This window comes from Thermobia domestica, chromosome 8 (genome assembly GCF_964235325.1).
Source record: "Thermobia domestica chromosome 8, izTheDome1.hap1.1, whole genome shotgun sequence".
Taxonomy (NCBI): Eukaryota; Metazoa; Arthropoda; class Insecta; order Zygentoma; family Lepismatidae; genus Thermobia; species Thermobia domestica.
This window is the reverse complement of record NC_137461.1, coordinates 88,659,631-88,681,890: the sequence shown is the minus strand read 5'-3', so window position 1 is coordinate 88,681,890 and position 22,260 is coordinate 88,659,631. Positions and strand designations below refer to the sequence as shown.

The window sequence follows — 22,260 nt, the reverse complement described above, 5'->3', positions numbered from 1 at the left end:
ATCCCACTTTACACTATAGGTCCCGTCCTATATAACTTTGGTGCTGACACAGGACGTAAAAATGACATCACTCAATTTCGTTTTTTAAATGAATCAATATTTTGTGACACTGCTGACATTTTGCTATGTTAAACTATCGATGTTACGCATTTGAACTAAATTCATAGTATGAGACCCAGATTCGTTTATTAGCATCTATTGCCACATATCAGACTTCTCCATTCTCCTTTCCAGCACAGGTAGCTCTAACAGTGTGCACCACTGTACCTCTACACTTCACTATTATGTTTAGTTATAATAGTGCATTTTAAATCTGTGAACTTTCTATATGGTGCTATTTCAAACAAAATATTTTTACGCTGAGTTGGCAACACTGCTTCAATTATGGCAACATTGTGGTTTTCGATAGGGCATTTTGTTCTCATTACATTGGGCAACTTTTGTTTTGATTGCTTTGACGGTTTTCAAGATATTTACTTTAAACTTACATAATCCCATGGTGTATATATATATATATATATATATATATATATATATATATATATATATATATATATATATATATATATATTTGGTATTCAAATTTTGAAGCCCCGTAGCTCCTATCCTTCTGGTCCATAGCACCTTAAATTTTGCTTATTTTCATTTCACATGATGCTCTATCAGATGTGCTATGTGGCCATTAGAGTTTAGCGACAACTTGTGGGACCTTCCCGTGTAAGATCTAGGGATTATGCTGGGCAATTCATACGGTTGATGTCCTTACTCTCCATTTTTCTCCCTTGTCAGTTGGACAGTTCTGTGTGGGCACGAATTATAATCTATATCATCAAAATCAGGTCCAATTGCACCACGAAAAGACGAGAATATTAGTTTAGGATTTCTGTAGAAGACATTCTCCAGTAACAGATCTTACGTCACAGATGTGAAGGAGTTTCATACCGTAACTCCAGGGTCCTTATATCAGTCACATTCACAAACCTGTTGTAGATGAAATTCGTTCACCGCGCTTTCCAAACCATATGTTGTCCAGAATCACTTGCCGCACAGAATCGTGATTCACTTGAGAGCGTCACATTGTATCATCTCTCTTGGTCCTAATCACAACTTTCCCCACACCATTGCAGTCTGACACGATGATTGGTAGGGAATAATGGAACACACTTCACTAACTTTCGGGCATACAATCTAGCACTGTTTTATCGTCATGATATGGTTCTGAGGGACGTATATATAGCAGAAACACGGGTAAACGCACGAGCAATTTGAGCTGGGATGATAGAGCGATGTCTTTTCGTCAACTGGTTTATGTACCGATCCGTTGAACTGGTGTGCACCTTCCAAAACCTCCCCATGAACACGTTCAGTTGTTCTTTTTGTAATAGTGGCACTCAGGCCCGTAGCCAGCCCAAAAATTTAGGAGGAGGCCCGACCCAACCATATTATAGCAAGCCTACCGTGAAAATTTTAGGGGGGCAGTGAAATTTTAGGGGGGTCGGCCCACCCTAGCCCTCCCGTGGATACGGGCCTGGTGGTATTCTAAAGTCGGAAAATCATATGCTTTGATACGCCAATCACATGTGCAACATGTGTGAAAGTTAAACCTGTCCGAAGCCGATCAACAGCTGTGTCACGACCATAATCATTTACATGATCTCTTTCCCGCTATCTGCCAAAAGGCCATTAACTTTGCACGTCGATAATATTGTACTCACAACAGTCTCTACATCTATCTCGTAGACCATGTTGCAGTCTTTTCTTGACAACGATGCTCACAGAGCACATTCATGGGCGCAATGGCTCAGTAGTGCCCTCTACTGGTATTTTTATAAGAATATACAAACATCGAACGTATGGCAAGATAGCCCCCTCACTTTAGAAAATTGAAACAATGACTAGGTCATTCGTTTGTACTACGTTTGTACCGTTTGTACTGAAAATATTTTCGTTTGTACCATTTTCCTTATAGGGTTACTTGAGAGGTCAACTGGGGGGCTATCTTGGCGCCAAGATAGTCCCCCCGTATCACAGCACAAAAAATTGAAATACACCATTCGAAAGCAAATCGTTTGTACCGTTTGTACCGAAAAAAGTTTTGTTTGTACCCTAATAGTTTTCGAGAAACAGGGGATGACATTTGGGGGGGCTATCTTGGCGCCAAGATAGTCCCCTCGTATCAGAACACAAAAAATTGAAATACACCATTCGAAAGCAAATCGTTTGTACCGTTTGTACCGAAAAAAGTTTTGTTTGTACCCTGATAGTTTTCGAGAAACTGTGGATGACATTTGGGGGGGGCTATCTTGGCGCCAAGATACTCCCCCCGTATCACAGCACAAAAAATTGAAATACATCATTCGAAAGCAAATCGTTTGTACCGTTTGTACCGGAAAAAAAAATTTGTTTGTACCCTGATAGTTTTCGAGAAACAAGGGATGACATTTCGGGGGGGGCTATCTTGGTCCCCTAATGGTCCCCTAATGTGTACTTTTTCCATGCCCATTAATAAGTATTATTTGTATATTCATGTGAATTGATGTGTATTTAGAATTCTGGTTGTGCATATCCAAATATATATATATTTTTTTTTCGGAAATAACTCAACGTTAGAATTGAATCGGCAAATGGGAAAACAGTGTGAGTCCAAAATAAGCTATTTTGAAGTAAAGGCAAGCAAGACCTCGTATGTTATAACAGAATGCTATAATGGCGACTGTACATTTGTGGCATTAACAAATGAAAGTTCTTTTTTCAAATATCTCAAAATGCGTTTTGTGGACTTCACCGATTCAATTAAATTTTCTCTATTTCTGCCCTTTTCCGTAAGTAAATACGTATTATTCGGCAATGACCTACTTCTTTTCGTCTATTGTCTATTAAAGCGGCAAGCTTCTCGGGCCGTTAATGTGACAGATATAAACAGTTAATTTCTTCAGTTGGTGTAAAGCTGAAACGTGGAAGGACGCAGTTTAGGTGAGCAAACGTTTCATTTTTTATTTTTCTTTGTTTAAGATTATTTCTGTAAATCCAGTTTCTTTCTGAATTTGTACACACTTTGTTATTCTTTTACGGTATTTATTTACGGAAAAGGGCACAAATAGAGAAAATTTAACTGGATCGTTGAGTGGAAAAACACTACTAGTCTACAAAACGCATTTTGAGATATTTGAAGAAAGAACATTCATTTGTTAATGCCACAAATGTACAGTCGACATTACAGCATTCTGCTATAACGTGCGAGGTCTTGAAAATTGTACTGCTCTTCATTACAGCTTGTAGTTCTACATCTTTAGTGTTATTTACCTCAAAGTGGCTTAGTTTGGACTCACAATGTTTTCCCACTCGCCGAATCAATTTTAACGTTGAGTTATTCCAAACAAGTTCTTTTTTATTTGGATATGTACAACCAGAGTTCTAAATATACAAATTCACATGAATAAACACCGTTACTTATTAAGTGGCATGGAAAAAGTACACATTAGGGGGGCTATCTTGCGTACAATTTTTTGTGCTGTGATACGGGGCGAGGCTATCTTGGCGCCAAGATAGCCCCTCCAAATATCATCCCCTCTTTCTCGAAAGCTATCAGGGTACAAACAAAACTTTTTTCGGTACAAACGGTATAAGCAATTTGCTTTCGAATAGTGTATTTCAATTTTTTGTGTTGTGATACAGGGGGCTATCTTGGCGCCAAGATAGCCCGCTTAAATGTCATACCCTGTTTCTCGAAAACTATCAGGGTACAAACAAAACTTTTTTCGGTACAAACGGTATAAGCAATTTGCTTTCGAATAGTGTATTTCAATTTTTTGTGTTGTGATACGGGGGGCTATCTTGGCGCCAAGATAGCCCGCCTAAATGTCATACCCTGTTTCTCGAAAGCTATCAGGGTACAAACAAAACTTTTTTCGGTACAAACGATTTGCTTTCGAATGGCGCATTTCATTTTTTTTTGTGCTGTGAAACGGAAGGGGGCTATCTTGGCGCCAAGATAGCCCCCCCAAGTGTCATCCCGTTTCTCGAAAACTATCAGGGTACAATTTTTTTTCGGTACAAACGATTTGCTTTCGAATGGTGCATTTTAATTTTTTGTGCTGTGATACGGGGGGGCTATCTTGACGTCAATATAGCCCCCCAAAATGTCATTCCTTGTTTCTCGAAAACTATCAGGGTACAAACAAAACTCTTTTCGGTACAAACGGTACAGACGACTTCCTTTCGAATGGTGTATTTCAATTTTTTGTGCTGTGATACGGGGGGGCTATCTTGGCGCCAAGATAGGCCCCCCAGTTGACCTCTCAAATAACCCTATAAGAAAAATGGTACAAACGAAAATATTTTTGGTACAAACGGTACAAACATAGTACAAACGAATGACCTAGTCATTGTTTCAATTTTCTGAAGTGGGGGGGCTATCTTGCCATACGTAAACATCGAGCTGTGTAAACAAACGTTGTGGTTCAATATGTTTGTTTCCTAGCAACTGTCAATCAATATACATCAGCTTTCTCCTAGGTACAGGAATGCTGATCCCCCTGAATTCTGGCTATGGGTTTGCTTTATACAAGATATACTTGTACAAAGTGGAAAATTTCAAAGCCATTAAAGTTTTACAAACATAACGAATTATCCACATCAACCATCATACTGTCCAATATAACAACGCTCATCATAAACAAAATAATATAGAGAACTTTCGTAAGGCACTCCGACGTGTACCTAGAAGATTAAGGCCGTGTCCAAAAGTGCATAGTGCACACTTCGAGGATGCACACTCGAAGTCTACAAAAGGAGTGCACACTAAATAGTGTACACTTCGTAAAATTAGCTTTTGATCAGCACTTGGTTACAGCGCCTCGTTGTGGTGGAATATGGAACATTGATGACAAAAGAAGGGAGAATTTCGCGTACTAGAAAAAATTAGCATGCTTTTTTTTTTCTTTAAATGAATGACTTTCCAGTTATATTAAAGATAAATAAACCGTACAGATTGACTATATGGGGTAACCATAAAATGATTTAAGAGTTTTTTTCATGTATGCCAACAGCTTCAGCTTTGCCGTGCCTGCAAATATTTGTCATTTTGGGTATTTCACGCGCAGATTAACAAGAGCGGAGTATAAATGCAATACATATATAATATATGTGTGCGTTGTCTTATGTGCACAATAAACTCGTAACAGCATAAAAAACACTAAACTATTGGCGATATTCTACTTTATTAGGCATGCTTGCGGAGGGAATATTTAATAATCTCCCGAAAGAAGAGTAGCACTGGTGATTAGGGCGCTGAAGACACTTTTGTGAATTAGTTTAGGAATTTTATTGCAACTGAAAGTAGGCAACGTACAAGAGCGTTAGGACACCGAGGGGAGCGGTATTTACAATAATGTGGCACAAAACTACTTTGGGAGAGGGTTGATACTGAGCATAATTGCTTCCTGTACGGTAGATTACACAACAATGACAGTATAATTGTTGTAGTTCTACTGTATTCTTTCAGTTCAGGCATACTGATTGAACTCTTTCTACCATATTGCGCTAATATTGAAGTTCCTTAGATGTTATTCTTTCACTGTGAATTTATTGATTTTACCTGGAAATCATCGAAATAGTGTCTCTGTATTCTTAATCTACAGCAAAAGTTAACACATAGAAGGATGACAAGGAAAGAAATGGTAAAGTTGAACAACATGACGACCAAAATTACAGGAAAAAGCTATTATGTCGCTATGAAATACCAATTTATAAGGATAATGCATACTCAAGGCGGATAACCCTAATTAAAGTAGTATGGTAAAAATAACAAAAAAAAAAAAAAAAGTGAGATTACTATCTTATAAGCCTGCTTGAATGGAGTTCTGTATATTGTATACACTTCAACATTTACGTGCATTTTACTACGCTTTCGGCGCCCTACATCTCTCTTGAAATATACTCTCCTGCATGCTTCCCACTGCGAAAACGGTTATTCAGTAACGAAACAAATCCCCCCCGTCCAAATATAAACGTAAAATAAACTACTAAAAATATAATAAGAATTTTATGAAAATTAAGAGGCGGTTTTATGAAAAAATACAGTATGTAATGTAATGGCTCTCATTGTTCAACTATACAGAAGAAATTATTTGTTCATAATCTTTTAATACTGGGTACAGTAATGGGATTATATGAATTAAGAGGAAGGCAAGTCTTTACTTTGGACATTTCTTTCAATGAATCGTTCAATGAACCGATTCGTAACGAAGACGGAAAAGAAAGTGCTCTGCGGGGTTCCAACCAGCCTTCACTCGCTAACACTCGCTCGTCAATATTATGTGAATTAAATATTATACTTTGATACAAAAAGGAACCAACCTAGCTACTACCTTATATACAGTATATGGGTGAAGAGGCAAGTTCTTAAAACCGGAACCGAGAGATCAAATCGCTAAATCGAAGAATAAAAAAAATGAAATGGCCATAGTAAAGACTTACCAGGAGTAATTTGTGAAATCTTTGGTAAATGTGGAGAAAGGAATTTTTGATCTGTATTTCACTTTTCGGTACCTGTCAAAAATACACAATGTACGGTAATTGGTATATTACAGTCTCTCTCAAGTGCAAGGAAATATGGTATCGTTGAAAGGAATTCGTTTAGAATCAAAACTATAAAATTAGGCTTATGTGTCTATGAATTAACATTTGCGGCTGCGGCTGTAGCTGTAGCTATAGAGAAATGAATAATCTATGTATACTATGCTAGAACTTAATATATTCATACACCATTAAAATTTGTCATTTACGTGCAAATAGCCGCATTACCGATAGTGCAACTATTTCAATTAAGCTACATAAACCATGTAATATTTAAGCACAAATGTCTTTACAGCATTACTAGCAGCGTTCACCCCGCTTCGCTGCGGTCACCCCGGAACGCAATAAACTTTGTTACTTAGATAATTTTTACTTTTTCGCTTTCAAGTGATATGATAAAAACCATAGAAGATTGCATTAAATGTTAACATTATATCGCCTGTCATTTATGTTAACCCGCCCCGCTTCGCTGCGGTCACCCCGGAAGTTGTCGCTTTCAAGTGATATGATAAAAACCATAGTAGATTGCAGTAAATGTTAACATTATATCGCCTGTCATTTATGTTAACCCGCCGAGTTACACGGTCATGCGGGTTGCATATAAATACGTTTATTTTTACCTATGATGAACTAACAAAGGATTTGTACGTTATGGACACTTGAATGGTCAATTATCTCAAGACACTGGTAATTAAAAATTAAAGTGATATGATAAAAACCATCTAGGGTCCAAATCCTAATAACCCCCCAAAAATAAAAGAAATTGGTTCAGCCGTATTAGCGTGATGAGGTAACAAAGGATTTGTGCGTTCTCTTTTATATATATAGATTAAAGAAACTATTTGTTTGTTTTCCCTATACTATTTTAAATTCTATTGCATACTCAAACAACATAACGTAAATACATTTGTTATTTGCGTAATATTTTTTATATTCGACTTGTAAAATCACTAACTTGTATGTTTATCAAGTAAATTATTATAAAATCAGTCCACAAATATATTTACTTAAACAAAAATATTAAGAATATGCCTCTTAAAATTTTATTAGGTCATTCTACGAGAAATCGCCATATTAAGCACACAAGTATACTAACGTAGTGTACATCCTCGCACACTACGCACTATGCACTCGCACACTTGTGAACTTGGACCTTTTGACGCACACTAGGTGACGTCACTTCCGGAAATAAGCGTACTTCAAATGTGCACTTGTATCTTTTGGACACGGCCTATGATCCAATTACATATTCTCAAGCTGATTTTAGTCCTGGATATCGAACCAATTATCAACTTTTTCGACTGAATACTACCACCATAACCTTAGTGTCTTTTCATTTAGAGGAAGTCACTGACAAGATATATCATCAAACGACGTCTTATATTACTTCAACTTAAATTTTATATGTCATATGTTAGATTCGTCTTTCTAACAAGCCGTCTGGATTACATTGTTGTCAACAACAAGTTTTCAATATTTCTATCCTATGGGGTCCTGCAAAGTTGTGCTTCGTCTTCTCTGATCTATTAATTATATGAAACTGATCTACTACTATTTCCCATCCAAATACATTTATATCAATGTGGAGACGATAAGGTTTTCCGATCTACATGCAAAAATACTACTAAATTAGTCTTTGGTAAATATTTTATTTATTTATTTATTTACTTATAATAGGTTTCAGATACTGAACAGCACTAGGCCATTTTACACTGAAACATTTTAACATTTTTGATAACATAACAATTGAATAACAATTTGAGCTCAAGCTGGTACAGCACAACAACATTACAAAAATAGCTTATTTATACATGATTTGGAAGTATATTCATTTGAAAAAAAAAAATAACGTCTACAGTTTCTGGTAACTGATTATAAGTACTGACAATTCGGTTTAGAAGGGACCTCTGGACAATATTAACTCTCGCCGCTCGAGTGTAAAAGAAATCACTAGACGTGTTGTTCTAAACCGAATTGTACGCGGAAACTGATCTAGCAATTTACAATTTTTTGCAAAAATATTACGTCAGAAATGTTGTTTCTTACTAGGAGAGGTTTGATATTGAGGGATTTTAGAACGTCATTATTTGTAAGTGTTCAGAGGTGAAGCACTCGGTAAGATACAATGGCTAAAAAGGAATTAATTACGGAATCTATTTTTTTTTTTTTAATTGAGTAGGGCAGACCAGATAGGAAAACAGTACTCAATAATGGGAGCAACATATGACTTATAGAACAAGCTTAATTAGGATTTTTTATGTCAGTGAAGCGATAAAAGAGTCCCAGTTTTCTCATAGCAGTACAAGATATTGTGCTTATATGATCCGTAAAAGTAAGCTTACTGTCAATGATAACACCAAGATCTCTGAGAGAGGAGACAGGATTTATGTTCTTATGACCAATTTTGTAAATGTGGTTTATAGTTTTTTTTTTTTTTTTTTTGAGAAATCATAAGACAAGCACATTTTTCGATATTTAAGCTAAGTTTCCAAGAGTTACACCAGTTGAGAAGAATTGCAGCATTATGTTGAAGAGCAAGAGCATTATACTCGGATTGAACTTTTCTGTAGAGTTTCCAATCATCAGTGAATAGAAGAATATTGGTAGAGCTGTTTGTGAACAAAGAAGGCAGATCGCCTATGTATAACAGAAATAGAAGTGGCCCAGAACACTGCCCTTGAGGAACTCTTGAGGAATTTAGGTCTAAGATTTGGCGCCTCACCTCAAGAATCATAAAATACAATTGACTGGACCTTCTATAATATCTTACAGTCCTTACCTGGTGATAGAACTCAGCAGTAATACTTAATACTTAAAAGCTCTTCCTGTGACCTATTGTTACACACGCTTCTTGGTCTCAAAGTCTTCCCCATCTTATAACCACCTCAAATCTTCCAAGATAAGCACAGCGTATAGCAGTTATTTCCAACTGGTCTATGAGTGACGTAGAACAAGCTTTTGCAATCGAAGATGAAAAGATAGCAGGTGGAGCAAGTAAGGGGAAATGACGAGGTAGGGGAATTGAATAAAACAAGAGTTTGGAAGTGTACGATAATTATGGATTAACAAGAAACGGACCTGTAAACCATCGATGTTTTCATTTGCCCGTCACTATTGTCTTTTATCAATTCTAAATTTTCCGTCTGCCCCTTGTTCTTTCAGGTGTTGTTTATTAGAAATGGGAGCACAAAATACAGTGACGTCATAGAGCATCTACTTCAACTCCAACTTCCGTGAGTTGGAAAAATTTGCCTTCTTGTTCTATTGCAGACCTCTATAATCATGTGATCATACGTCATATATCGTAGGAACCGGAAAGACTTCGTCTCTGCGTTGATTTTCAAACAAATTACTATTCTGCTGCACACAATGGATCAAACCAGTCTTGAATTTGGTCGGTACGAGTTAGTATGGCATACTGGTAATAAATTAAGATGCCAAAAATCATACCATCTGCAAAAATTTAAAATGAGCTCTTCTTCTGTTCTCCTAAGTCGTTTTCTTCAGTTAGCTGGGGTCAGGTTTTCGGATCGCTGTCCTCGACCTTTTTCTATCTTGTGTCATATCCGTTGTGACACCAGACTGTGCCATATCATTCTTAACACAATCTCCTTACTTCTTTGGCCGCCCTCGGGCTCGTTTCCCGTTCAGTTCTATAGCATTCACTCTATGTCTATAGTGAGCTACGTATTCCGAAGGTCTTCTTACATGTTCAAACCATATTAATCTACTTTCTTGCACCACTTTTTCTATTAGTATTACCTTCTCCGGATCACGTCATTCTTAATTTTGTCCTCCCACGTCACTCCACACATCTACTGTAGCACCTTCATCTCCGCAACATGCAACTTCTGTTTCTCTGTCTTCTTCGTCGTCCAGAATTCCGTTCCGTATAATATGGGAGATCTCATTACTGTTTTGTAAACTTCTCCTGTAAGGCACTATGATATCCTACGGTCACACAATACTCTTGCCGCTTCTCTCCAATTTGTCTAACTGCTGCTAATTCTACTGTTCGCATCTTCTTCTATTCCTGAAGTATTGATCCCTAGTACTTGAATTTTCTCGTCATTCCTCTTCCTCCAGTTGTATTCTTGTATTCTCGATTACATTTTTCCCGAAAAGAGAATGTAAATATTCTGCCTTGATTTTACTAATTCTAAGCCCTTTGCTCTCCAATCCTCCGCTCCGGTCATCTATTTTCTCTTGCAGTGCTTCCTTGGTCTCACTATATTGAAGCAATGTCCATGTATACCCTTGTTCACAGTTGATTTTACCCCAGACCACCCCAAACGTTCTGCACACGACTCCGTTAACTATATATTCCTGATGAATGCATTGGATCTTAGAAAATTCTATTTCTACTATCAGAGTTTCCTGTCTCTCATAGTCTCCAACAACCGCAAGGAAAAAAGATAATTTCTATCCGAATTATTAATATAATGAGATATTTTCATTTATTTCACTTGATAAATTTGCCTTTCAATAATGATTGTGACATAAATCGTAGCTTTTCATATATGTTAAAAAAAATACATGCATTTCTAACAATACTGAAAATGAAAACAAATTAACAACTCATTCTATAAAAAGGATGAATTCTTCCACTAGGAGCAAGCTGTTTTGAAATAAATAATAATAATAATAATAATTGAGGAGTTGGATGTAATAAGGGCGTAAGCGAGTTTACGACCGTTTTGCATCAAACGCATTTGTGGTTTTTGCCATGCTTGTTTAGCTTCCTGGTAACATTTCAATTCAATATCGGAATAAAATGCTGCATATTACATTGTTTTATGTAAGAAAAAAAAACTACTTAAATTTTCAAAATCGTTTTTCTCCAACTACACGTTTCAGACTTAAGCAATTACTGCAACAAACTCCTCAATTGATAGAAATCAAAAGGGCTTACGTAATATGTAACTGAACTTTTCTTTCCTCTCCTATAACAGAGGAATACAAAATTGATGCGAAAATATAGCAAAATTATGTAAAAGTATATGACAATAATAATAATAATACTGGTATTTATGTTATGGTATTTGGTCTAGGAATTAATTCGTGCGGGTGGACAAGAGATGGCGCAACGAACGGAGCGTCCCACAGTTCCGTGTATCCACACATGTGTTGCAAACCCCTGTCATCGCGTATCGTTCGTAGTATAGGGCAGTGGATTAAAGCGTCAACAACACCAGTTTGTAGTTAAGTGAACATGGCGCAATTTGTGCCTGATAAAGTGTTTTTGCGGAGTGTCCTGCTGCATTACTTTAACATGCAGAAAAGTGCGACTGAAAGTCATCGTATTATGGTGGAAGTGTATGGTGACCATGCTCTAGCTGAGCGAACGTGTCAGAAGTGGTTTGCACGGTTTAGAAGTGGTGATTTCGGCTTGGCAGACCAAGAGCGAGCTGGACAGCCAAAAAAATTTCAAGACGAAGAATTGACAGCATTGCTCGAGCAGGATTCGTGTCAAACGCAGGAACAACTTGCAGCAGCATTAGGCGTTGATCAAACAACAGTCTCCAAACGCTTGAAAGCCATGGGAATGATTCAAAAGATGTCACATTGGGTTCCACATGAATTGAAAGACAGAGACGTTGAAAGACGAAAAACCATTTGCGAATTGCTGCTTCAACGACAGAGCAGAAAGGGGTTTCTGCATCGAATTATTACGGGTGATGAGAAGTGGATCCATTACGAGAACCCTAAACGAAAAAAGGCCTTGCTGAAACCAGGTGAACCAGGTCCATCACAACCAAAACGAGATATTCACTGTGCAAAGGTTATGCTGTGCATATGGTGGGATATGAAAGGTGTGGTGTACTATGAGCTGCTGCAACCGGGTGAAACTATGAATGGAGAACGTTATCGACGACAATTAATGCGTTTGAAACAAGCTCTGGCCAGAACACGACCAGAATGGGATAACAGACATGATAAACTTATTGTTCAACATGATAACGCTCGCCCACATGTCGCAAAACCGGTCCAAACCTATTTAGAAAATGTCGGATGGGAAGTTTTACCCCACCCGCCGTATTCACCAGACGTTGCTCCTTCGGACTACTACTTGTTCGATTGTATGAACAACGATTTGATTGGACAGCGGTTTACTTCTTCAGAAGATATCGAAACATGGGTCTCTGACTGGATCGCTTCCAAGGATGAGGACTTCTTTCGCCACGGAATCCGTACATTGCCTGACAGATGGGCGAAAGTGGTGGCTAGCGATGGACAATATTTTTCTTAAGGTATTTATGTATTTTGTGTTTGTACTACAGCTTCAATGTGTGCGTACCAACCGCACGAATTAATTCCTAGACCAAATAGTATTTATGTATATTTTATTACAATCACTACTACACTCGGGAATTTTAGAATGTTTCATTTTCAATTCAATATTCTTGAGTCATTCACAGCGAGTCATTGTATTTATAGTATATTGTTTTTAAACTAAGCTGCAAAAATTCATTTTCACGGTTTCAAGTAATTACCTTTCTCTCTTCTACAGGTTACTGCAACCGAAACGCACCATTAAGCATCACAATGTCTTCGTCCTGTGGCTGCTGTGAATACGTAGACACAGCATCTGTAGCCAACTCTTGCGGAGCAAGTGCTGTAATATTTATGACGTTGTTGGACACATTAATCCGATCTCAATGCAGTATCGCAGATCCATGTGACAGAGTTGTTCCCATTGATGAACCGAACTCCGAATATGATTTCGTTGTAGTCGGTGCAGGTGCAGCTGGACCTGTGGTGGCTAATCGACTTAGTGAAGTTGCAAACTGGACAGTTTTACTTTTAGAAGCTGGAGTTGACGAACCAACTATGGCTGAAGTGCCTGCATTTATGGGCAAACTGCTGCATACTAATTTTGATTGGAACTATACCACTGTATCACAAGAAAACGCATGTTTGAACTCAAATGGAATATGTGGCTGGCCACGAGGAAGGGCAATTGGTGGCACTACCATTCATAATGGCATGATGTACATACGAGGAAATCCTCGAGATTTTGACTCGCTGGAAGAGGAGGGGAATGAAGGTTGGGGGTACAATGAGGTTCTACCATACTTTATCAAGTCTGAAGATAACGGGAATATCGACGCAGTAGATGAGGGTTATCACGGTACTGGGGGATATCTTCCTATTGAGAATTTTCACTATCTTCCAGAAATAGGCCCAGATATATTAAATGCTGCACAGGAGTTAGGATTCCATGTCGGTGATCTTAATGGAAAAAATGCAACCGGGTTCACTATTGCACAGATGACTTCCAAAGACGGAGTACGTTACTCACCAGCTAAATCATTCCTTAGACCTATCCGAGATAGACCAAATTTGGATATACTTACAAGCGCTTTAGCTAGCAAAATCATAATAGATCCTACTACTAAAACAGCTACGGGAGTACAATATATTAAGAACGGAGAAACTAGAACTGTAAATGTAAGGAAAGAAGTTATCGTATCTGGTGGAGCCGTAAACTCTCCCCAGCTACTACTTCTCTCGGGAATTGGTCCACAGCAGGATTTGGAAGATCTCGGAATAGATGTTATTCAAGATCTTTCTGTAGGACACAACCTCCATAATCATGTTGCTGTTGGTGTTAGTTTCACAATAAATCGAACTAATTATAATGAGTTGAACACACAAACTCTTTTAGAGTACGTCCAAAACCGTACAGGGCCTCTTTCATCGACTTATACATCTCAAATTACCGCTCTCATTCCATCAAGATATACTGACTCAGATTATCCCGATTTACAAATTTTCTTCAATGGGAACGGAGCCAGTTGCGCAACAACTGGATTAGCTGATGAATGTTCTTCCGGATCGGCGGGGGAATGTGGAAGACGATACCTAGGCCTTACACCTACACTTTTACATCCACAAAGCAGAGGTGTATTAAGACTTAGAAGTGCAGATCCTCTAGACCCTCCACTGTTAGATCCACAGTACTTGACAGTACAAAGAGATATTGATATCCTAATAGACGGAATAAGATTTGCTATCAATTTTATCAAAGCCGAAGCGTTGAAGAAATGGGATTTCCAAAGAAATACTAATCCTGTTCCAGCATGTGCTGACATTGAATTTGACAGCGACGAATACTGGACATGTGTAATTAAGCACAATACTGGTGCTGAAAATCATCAAGCTGGAAGTGTCAAAATGGGACCTGCGAGTGATCCGGACGCAGTTGTTGATCCACAGCTTCGCGTGTATGGTGTACCCAATATTCGTGTAATGGATGCTTCAATATTTCCACGAGCTCCAACAGGTAATCCCACAGCCTCCATTGTAATGATTGGAGAAAAAGGTTCAGATATGATAAAAGAGACTTGGTTAAATCATTAGCAAAATACAACAAAGTTTAAATATGTTTAAAGAATGTAAATTTTCTAGTTTCAAAATAACAGCTGAAATATTGTTCTCATGTTATATAATTTAATGACCAGACGCATGCATGAGAAACGAAGCAATGCTACTTATTGAGAGACGACATAATAAAATAGACAATCAAAACAAGGATATATGGAAGTTGCTATTTTCATCAGTATCACACCCATACGAAATTATTTCATCCGCTTTCACTATGAAGTAGTAGGGGGGAAATTCCTAATTCTTCAAACTCCTGAATTTTCTTTACCATAAGAATTTTAGAATTACGTACTTTAATCATAGCTTTCGACCTTTCCGATAAGTGTAGATAATGTTGTGCCATGTTAAATATAAAGATTCTAAAATATTCAAAACTTTTGATTTTAAGGATTAAGTACAGTAATAAAATTAACTAGTTCATAGTTATTTGTACGATTAAAAAGTACTGTTTAGATAATGCCTTGAAAACTTCTGTAAAGTTACAATAATTGATTCTCTGGTCAATTTCATTCTTACCTTGGATGTTGTAACTTCCTCAGTACATTACTACATCTTCGTAATGAAAATTACTCTGTCAAAATTTCAAACCTTAAAAATAGTATTCTTTTTCGGGCATTGAATTTAAAGTGAAAGAATACGGATAACATTGTAATATACGCGTCAGAATTAAATAAATCAGAGAAATTTGGTGAATGCATTTATAATATGTTCTTCAGAATAACTTTTTTTTTTTTCGTAATTTCCATCAGCTGGCATATATATATCAATGAAAATTGAAATTAAGCTAGTAAGTAGTACAAACTGAAACTGTAATCTTACGTACAACATTATAATATTCACCGCAATAAATCTGTAATTAGACTTAGGTTAAATTCAATGTAAGATTAAAATTTAATTATTTAACATATACTATATTCAATATGTTGTTAATCATGTACATCGCTGCAAATGGTTTAAACGACAATATTAAATTGTTTTTATAATATTCCGCTCACACATTCTAGAAATATTGAATAATTAAATATTGTGTAAGCAGCAACATTAATTTTTCGTAAAAAGTTTTTAACGTTTAAATTAATGCGTAATGTAACTTATTTGTAGCTTTGTTTTTTTTCAAATAAAAGTATTCAGGTATGAGTACAAATATGCAATATTATATTGTACAGTTTATTTCAAAATAGAAAAATTCCGTAACACTCTTCGAGAACAGGAAGGGTGGTTCTTAGTTGTTAGTTGGCAACTTTCCAGAATTATTTTCTCAATGAGAAAGTAGGTATCTTACGGAAAATATATGTGATAAGGATTATGTTTTGACATTAACTCTATGAATTATCTTTGTATAGCTTTCAAATATTTTCTATTTTAATAAATTCTTGCGTTACTATTGTTAATTTAATAATAATAATAATAGAAAATTTTCTTTGTACAAAAAGGTCATAATAAATATATTTCTAAAAAATAGAAGTTTCATATTTATTTAAATATTTACCACTCGAAAGCGCAACACTTGCGGTATTGTCATTTGCAGTACTGCGACATTTGCGGTACTTCAAGTATTGACATTTGTGGTACCTGGATATTTGCGGTACTATTCAAAATAACTTATTCTCCAAACTGAGAGAGGACAGGCACACAGTATCAACTGCTACGAAAAGACTAAAACACATTGCTGTAGCCAGCAAGGAGGGAATAACATGACCTTCAGGGAAAGTGGGCTTTTTGCATACTAAAAGCAGATTTTATTTTTTTATTTTTATTTTTATTTTATTTATTTATTTATTTATTTATTTATTTTTTTAGAATATAAACCATTATTAACTCACCATACATACATACAAACCTTTCTCACAGCACCTAAGAAAATATAAATGTAAATATAAGGATCAATTCTACCGAAGACGGAAAGAACAATTACTAGGGTATATTGTATACATATCTGAAAGATATAAACAAATGCTTATTTATGATTGCCTAAAACTGGAAAATGTAAATAAATCCTTGTCTCTGATTGGTCTAATGCCTGATTGATATTTAAAGAGAACTTGTACAGATATTTATATATTTTTGTTTTCTATTAGTTTCCTTAACATTTTTCCAATAACTATTTACCAGTGATTACTCAGAGTTGAAATACAATATTCTTCTTTCTTTCATTTTTAACATATTGAGATATTTGTAATTATGCGTAAGTATTACGGGATTATCCGAAGAACAACTTGTTAGCAGAGTGATTTGCCACAACAGTTGTCCATTGTTATGAGCATATTTAGGACTTTTGGCCACATCTAGCTCTGAATATAAGAAACAAAATCACAATCAACTTTAAATGAATTAGTAATTTATTTTCATGATTTATAATAGAGTTCAATTAGTACATTAGTAGATAGCTTCTCTTCTGGAACAAACCAAAATTACTCCAACTTTTGAATGTGTGCTATTTCCTCAAGAATTTCTTGACATCTTTCCAGGCTACATATTCAGTTAATATGTTTTCTATTCTTCTGTCCATCTTATGTACTGACGTCGCCTACGTTTGCCTTCAATGTTTAAAGTTCTGCTTTTATATAGGTAATCGCTGTACACAGCCTCACGTTTTAGATACTTTACCAAACGGTACACATTAGGAGTTGACTTACCTAATGATCTGAGTCTGTGGTTTCACCGTTAACATTATTCGTTCCGTGCTGTTGATTCGAGTAGTTGCAATGGAGATGTCAATACTGTGAGTGTTTGACTATAGCTCTACAAAATAATCTAAAAACCTCTCAAGTCTTTCGTGATGTGGTGCATCTTCCATAATGAAAAGCCACTAAACATCGACATCATCTAGAAGAAGAAATGCCAGAGCAGAACACATTCTGAGAACAGTCGCACCTCTGGAACTGATTTATAATCATTTGTGAGCGCTAATTCCTGAACCTTTTACTCCACAAGCACTGATTAAAATGGACTTACACCCACTAATGTGCGTTTTCAGGAACAATGTTCTTAGAGATGTTATCGCGGCTTGATCTAAAACCAATTTGATTAATTTCGGTTTCCAATCATTAATATTAGCCTTCACCAAACTGAAAAATCTCTGTTACGTCTTACTATCTCTTGCTGGTAAGAGACCAAAGATCAAAGGGATAATGTTTGCTTCCTCCAAGTTACTTTCGATGTCTGCTTGTGTTGTCTTTGTCCACACTTCTGATTACAACACTTAAATGTTCCGTCCATGAAAAGCGTACCGATCTTAGTTGTACACTGTCTTCCCTTCGCAGAGCAAAATATTAGCATCTTCCTTTCTCTGTGGTGTCATCTGAAAGTAGGAAGTTCTCTCATCATCTATCATCAGAATATACACATTCCACGGTGGTACCGCAAGTGTCCCACTGTCTAAGGGAAAATTTTGAACAGTACCGCAAATGTCCCAGAATAATTGGTTTTCTCATTGTACCACACACGTCCTAATACCTTACCACTCGACGATTCGAAACCTGTGTAACTTGTTGAATGAAATGATAAAAACTAAAGTGCGTAAGATTAAAGAGGCGATTTCCAATTGAAAGTGGGTGGTCAAGATTGAAATTAGGAGCAAATTATTATTTGCCTGGCTATTTTGCATATTATTTAATGTAAACTACGTATAATAGAATGCTGTTTTGGTACACTTAAAAAAAAACCTGCAAACAATTGCTCCTCAACCCTTGAATCTACGACGTCGTAAAACAGAAAACAAAAAAGGGAATAGAAGGTTAATAATCAAAGAAACCTAAAATTAGCAATCAGGGTTTTGTGCATTTTTATATCACTGCATCCAAATACTTTGTCATAATCAGTTTGTACTTAAAAAAAAAAAAAAAAAAAAAAAAAAAATATGCACCATTAAATTTAACATTTCAAACATTGGTATTTTTACCTTAAAAATAGATGCCAGAAGAAATTTTCTTCAGCACCGTAGAAAATTAAAATTTTAGAACTTTTTCGGTTTTTTGGTATTAATCTTTCGACTGAAAAGTAATAGTTCATGCGGCAAGTGCAGTATAGTTCTTGGCTACACATGTTATTAAACCAACATCTCAAATTAGGTATAACTAAGACGAAGAGGTTAGCGGAGGACCGTGGAGCATGGAAGCTTCTCAGCTGCGGCAACTGTCCTGCCAATAAAGGCAGAATACCTATGATGTTGATGATGTAGGAATAATTTCTGTTCGGTTTTCCGATATTTAATATAATCTTTAGAAATAAAATTAATCATTGTAAAACAAGTTGTTGTTTCCTAAATCTGATCTGTCTTTATTAAGCCGAACAGATACTAACAACTAGAAGTAGATAGGCTAACCACAGATACTAATTCGTCCAATGTTACTCAATAACAAAGAAGACTTCGTTAGTAACTTTGGACTTGGGTGCAATAGTTGTTTATCCAACATCAACATTTCTAAGTCCGCAACCAAAATAAAATCTAAATTGCAAAAGTAAATCTTAACTTCTAGTACAAACTTACAGTGCAGCATACAAGTTGAGAGTTTCGTTGTATTAGCTGCAAAATATAAGCTCCATATATTTTTTTTTTTTTTTCAAAACAGAATAGGAAACGTAAGCTTGTGTTTCTCATTTTTAAGTTATTGTTGGTTAGACCACTATTGCACCCCAGTTTACAATTTGTTTCACCCACAAACACTTCTTTAAGGACTATACACAGATCCTTACACTTGAACACTCAGGCTCAGTTACTAATTATCATCCACAATCATTTTAACTAAATATTTCCTCATGAAATCGCATTTACCCTATAAACAACTCGGTAAACTATTGAGTGCCAACCTCACCAAAAATCTACCAAATCATCTTATCTGTTCGCACAGGCTCACATATCAACTCTCGTAGTCATACTTGTCTATGTAACGTATGTGTTCACACATTTAAATTCTTCAGCCTAATTCTACTTCCAACACAATCTCAAATAGGAGTATTAGAAGTCAATCGTCCAAACTGAAGTGTGTATATACTGAATGGAAGTGTTTTCTTAGTCTTCTGTGACAGTTACGTTTCGATACTCTTTCTAAAATTATTTCGAGGTACGATCATGACCAGTTTATTAAGAGTAATTAACTATTTGCTTTCAAACATAAATTAAAACGTATTACTAATATGCCATCACTATTCGTTTTAAAAATTTAATTCCGTGATCACATACGAATAGGAAGTCCAGTATAGAAATTCATAAAAGTCAATGTCATTTCCGCACTTTGATGAGATGATTATGGCCTGTAGAATATATTATGCCTTTACTTTGACATCTTATAAATGTCAAGAAAAAAATTAATAAAGCTTCCCGAAGTAGGATTTAAACTACAGAATATTTCCTCCCATACGATTTTCAAATTTACATTACATAAAAAAAAAAAAAAAAAGATCGAACGTGTGGGTTTTTCTAACCTAATATTTGCTTTATTTCAAATTGTTCCGCACTAATCTCCCCCGTTATACAATTTCAGCGGCAATATTGAAATACAATTGAAACAACTGACAGGGTCAGAACGTGTCAAAAGATTCCTCAATCTTTCTAATGTATTTTCTTACGGAGTGAAAATTCACAATAATTATGTTAAATTCTAAAGATGAATACTGAAACATTGCCTAAAGACAAACTGAATCAATTACCTAAGATAAATCAGTCCATTTTATTATATTGTAGTTCAGAGTAAAACTATTGGAAGCATAATATTCTCTCTTAGCCTCAGTCCTCAACTAAGATTTTAAATCTTCACAAGTACGTATCCTCCTAACGTCTAAAAGAAAGTGCTCTCAGCAGTGGTAAAATAATAATAATAATAATAATAATAATAATAATAATAATAATAATAATAATAATAATAATAATAATATAATGAAAATGACCACGGATTATCTTTTAATTGCTGGTTCAGTTTCAAAATTCATCTGTTGAATTTGACTGAACTATTTTTAATACTGTCGTCCCGGAAGAAATTCTTTGGAAAGATACCATCCAGGGCGTGCGGCCATGCATTGATAATTACCGCTCTTTTACAGTCATCTTAACAGGTTGCCAGGTAAATGAGTGAAAAAAAAATAAAATAATAAGTGTATCTCTCCAAGTATAATAGTAAATATTTACATTGATAGTGTTAACAGTGGTGTTAGACCAGGTATGTCAAACTTGCGGTCCCTCACTTCTTTTTCTTCGGCCCTTCTTTCATCCCGATCCAACTCTAAAGCAAAATTTCTGTGATCGGAATGTCGCCGTATTTTACAAATACTTTACAGAAACTCGCAGATTTGCATCGTACGTGATTTGCATATGCGACAGTACGTATTAGTGTGAGCAGCTTTTCTTATTTATGAAAAGAAAAAAGTCACCAGCGAGATCCAGTTAACAGATCTGATCTCTGTTCTGAAAATCGCAAGTGCGATCTCTCCAGATATCTGAAACCTGGTTGCAGGAGGAAAATGACAAGTATCGAAAAAAAAAAAAAAAAAAAACCTACTACTTGGATTTCCTTTTGTTTGTTCCTTCTATAAAACTATAGTATTAGGTAAGTTTTTTCCACTCTATAGCACACCAATGACTATTTGGTCCACTTGAAATATTGTGTTTGACATACCTGTGTTAGACTATTCACAGAAAGGTGTTCTATGTTAGTTTTCCCACGGTGAATTTCCAAAGTAACATAGCATGTTTTGTATTCAATATCGACTCATGCATCATTCAATGTTATGCAATGTCCTTCGATTACAACCTCTCATGCCGCTAGATTACATAACTAATTCCTTACCTTCAATTAAATTTGCATTTCCATAATCACGCTGAATTTTATTATACTTCTACCTTCAACGTCCGCTTAACATTATTTTCCTATATTTTCATAATTTCGTAAAATATAACTGGTATCGTATCTGCAGAACATTAGATTTACGTGTAAAAAGCGCGAACTTAACTAAAAGTCAATCGCAGTGACGTTATTTGTAATTAAATTGAAAACAATTAGTCAGATATGCTAATTTTTTTTATTCGAAACACATTCTATTTGCTTCATATGCTAATGCCTCATGAACTGAAAGGTGAAGTCTGTTCAGTTTTCCCATATATTCAGATGAAGGAGAAGAGTGGAAATTGTTGAAACAAAGTCAAGCTTTAGTAAGACTTTAATATTAACTTTCATAATAACGTTACATGAGTAGAAATGGTAAGAAACATCGAGCTGTTTCTTGCAATCGATTCAGCTTCTAAGACTATATTCCATATCATTCGTTAACCTTATATAAGGACGGAATGATCGTACCGTACTA

General features: G+C 35.9%; 1 pseudogene across 1 annotated transcript; it reads left to right on the top strand.

Moving 5' to 3' along the window:
* Positions 1–2,855: 2,855 nt before the first annotated feature.
* Positions 2,856–16,392, top strand: LOC145693044 (glucose dehydrogenase [FAD, quinone] pseudogene; annotated as a pseudogene). The gene is made up of 2 exons (XR_014132698.1): positions 2,856–2,973; positions 13,088–16,392. The product of XR_014132698.1 is annotated as a glucose dehydrogenase [FAD, quinone] pseudogene (transcript).
* The last annotated feature ends 5,868 nt before the right edge of the window (positions 16,393–22,260 follow it).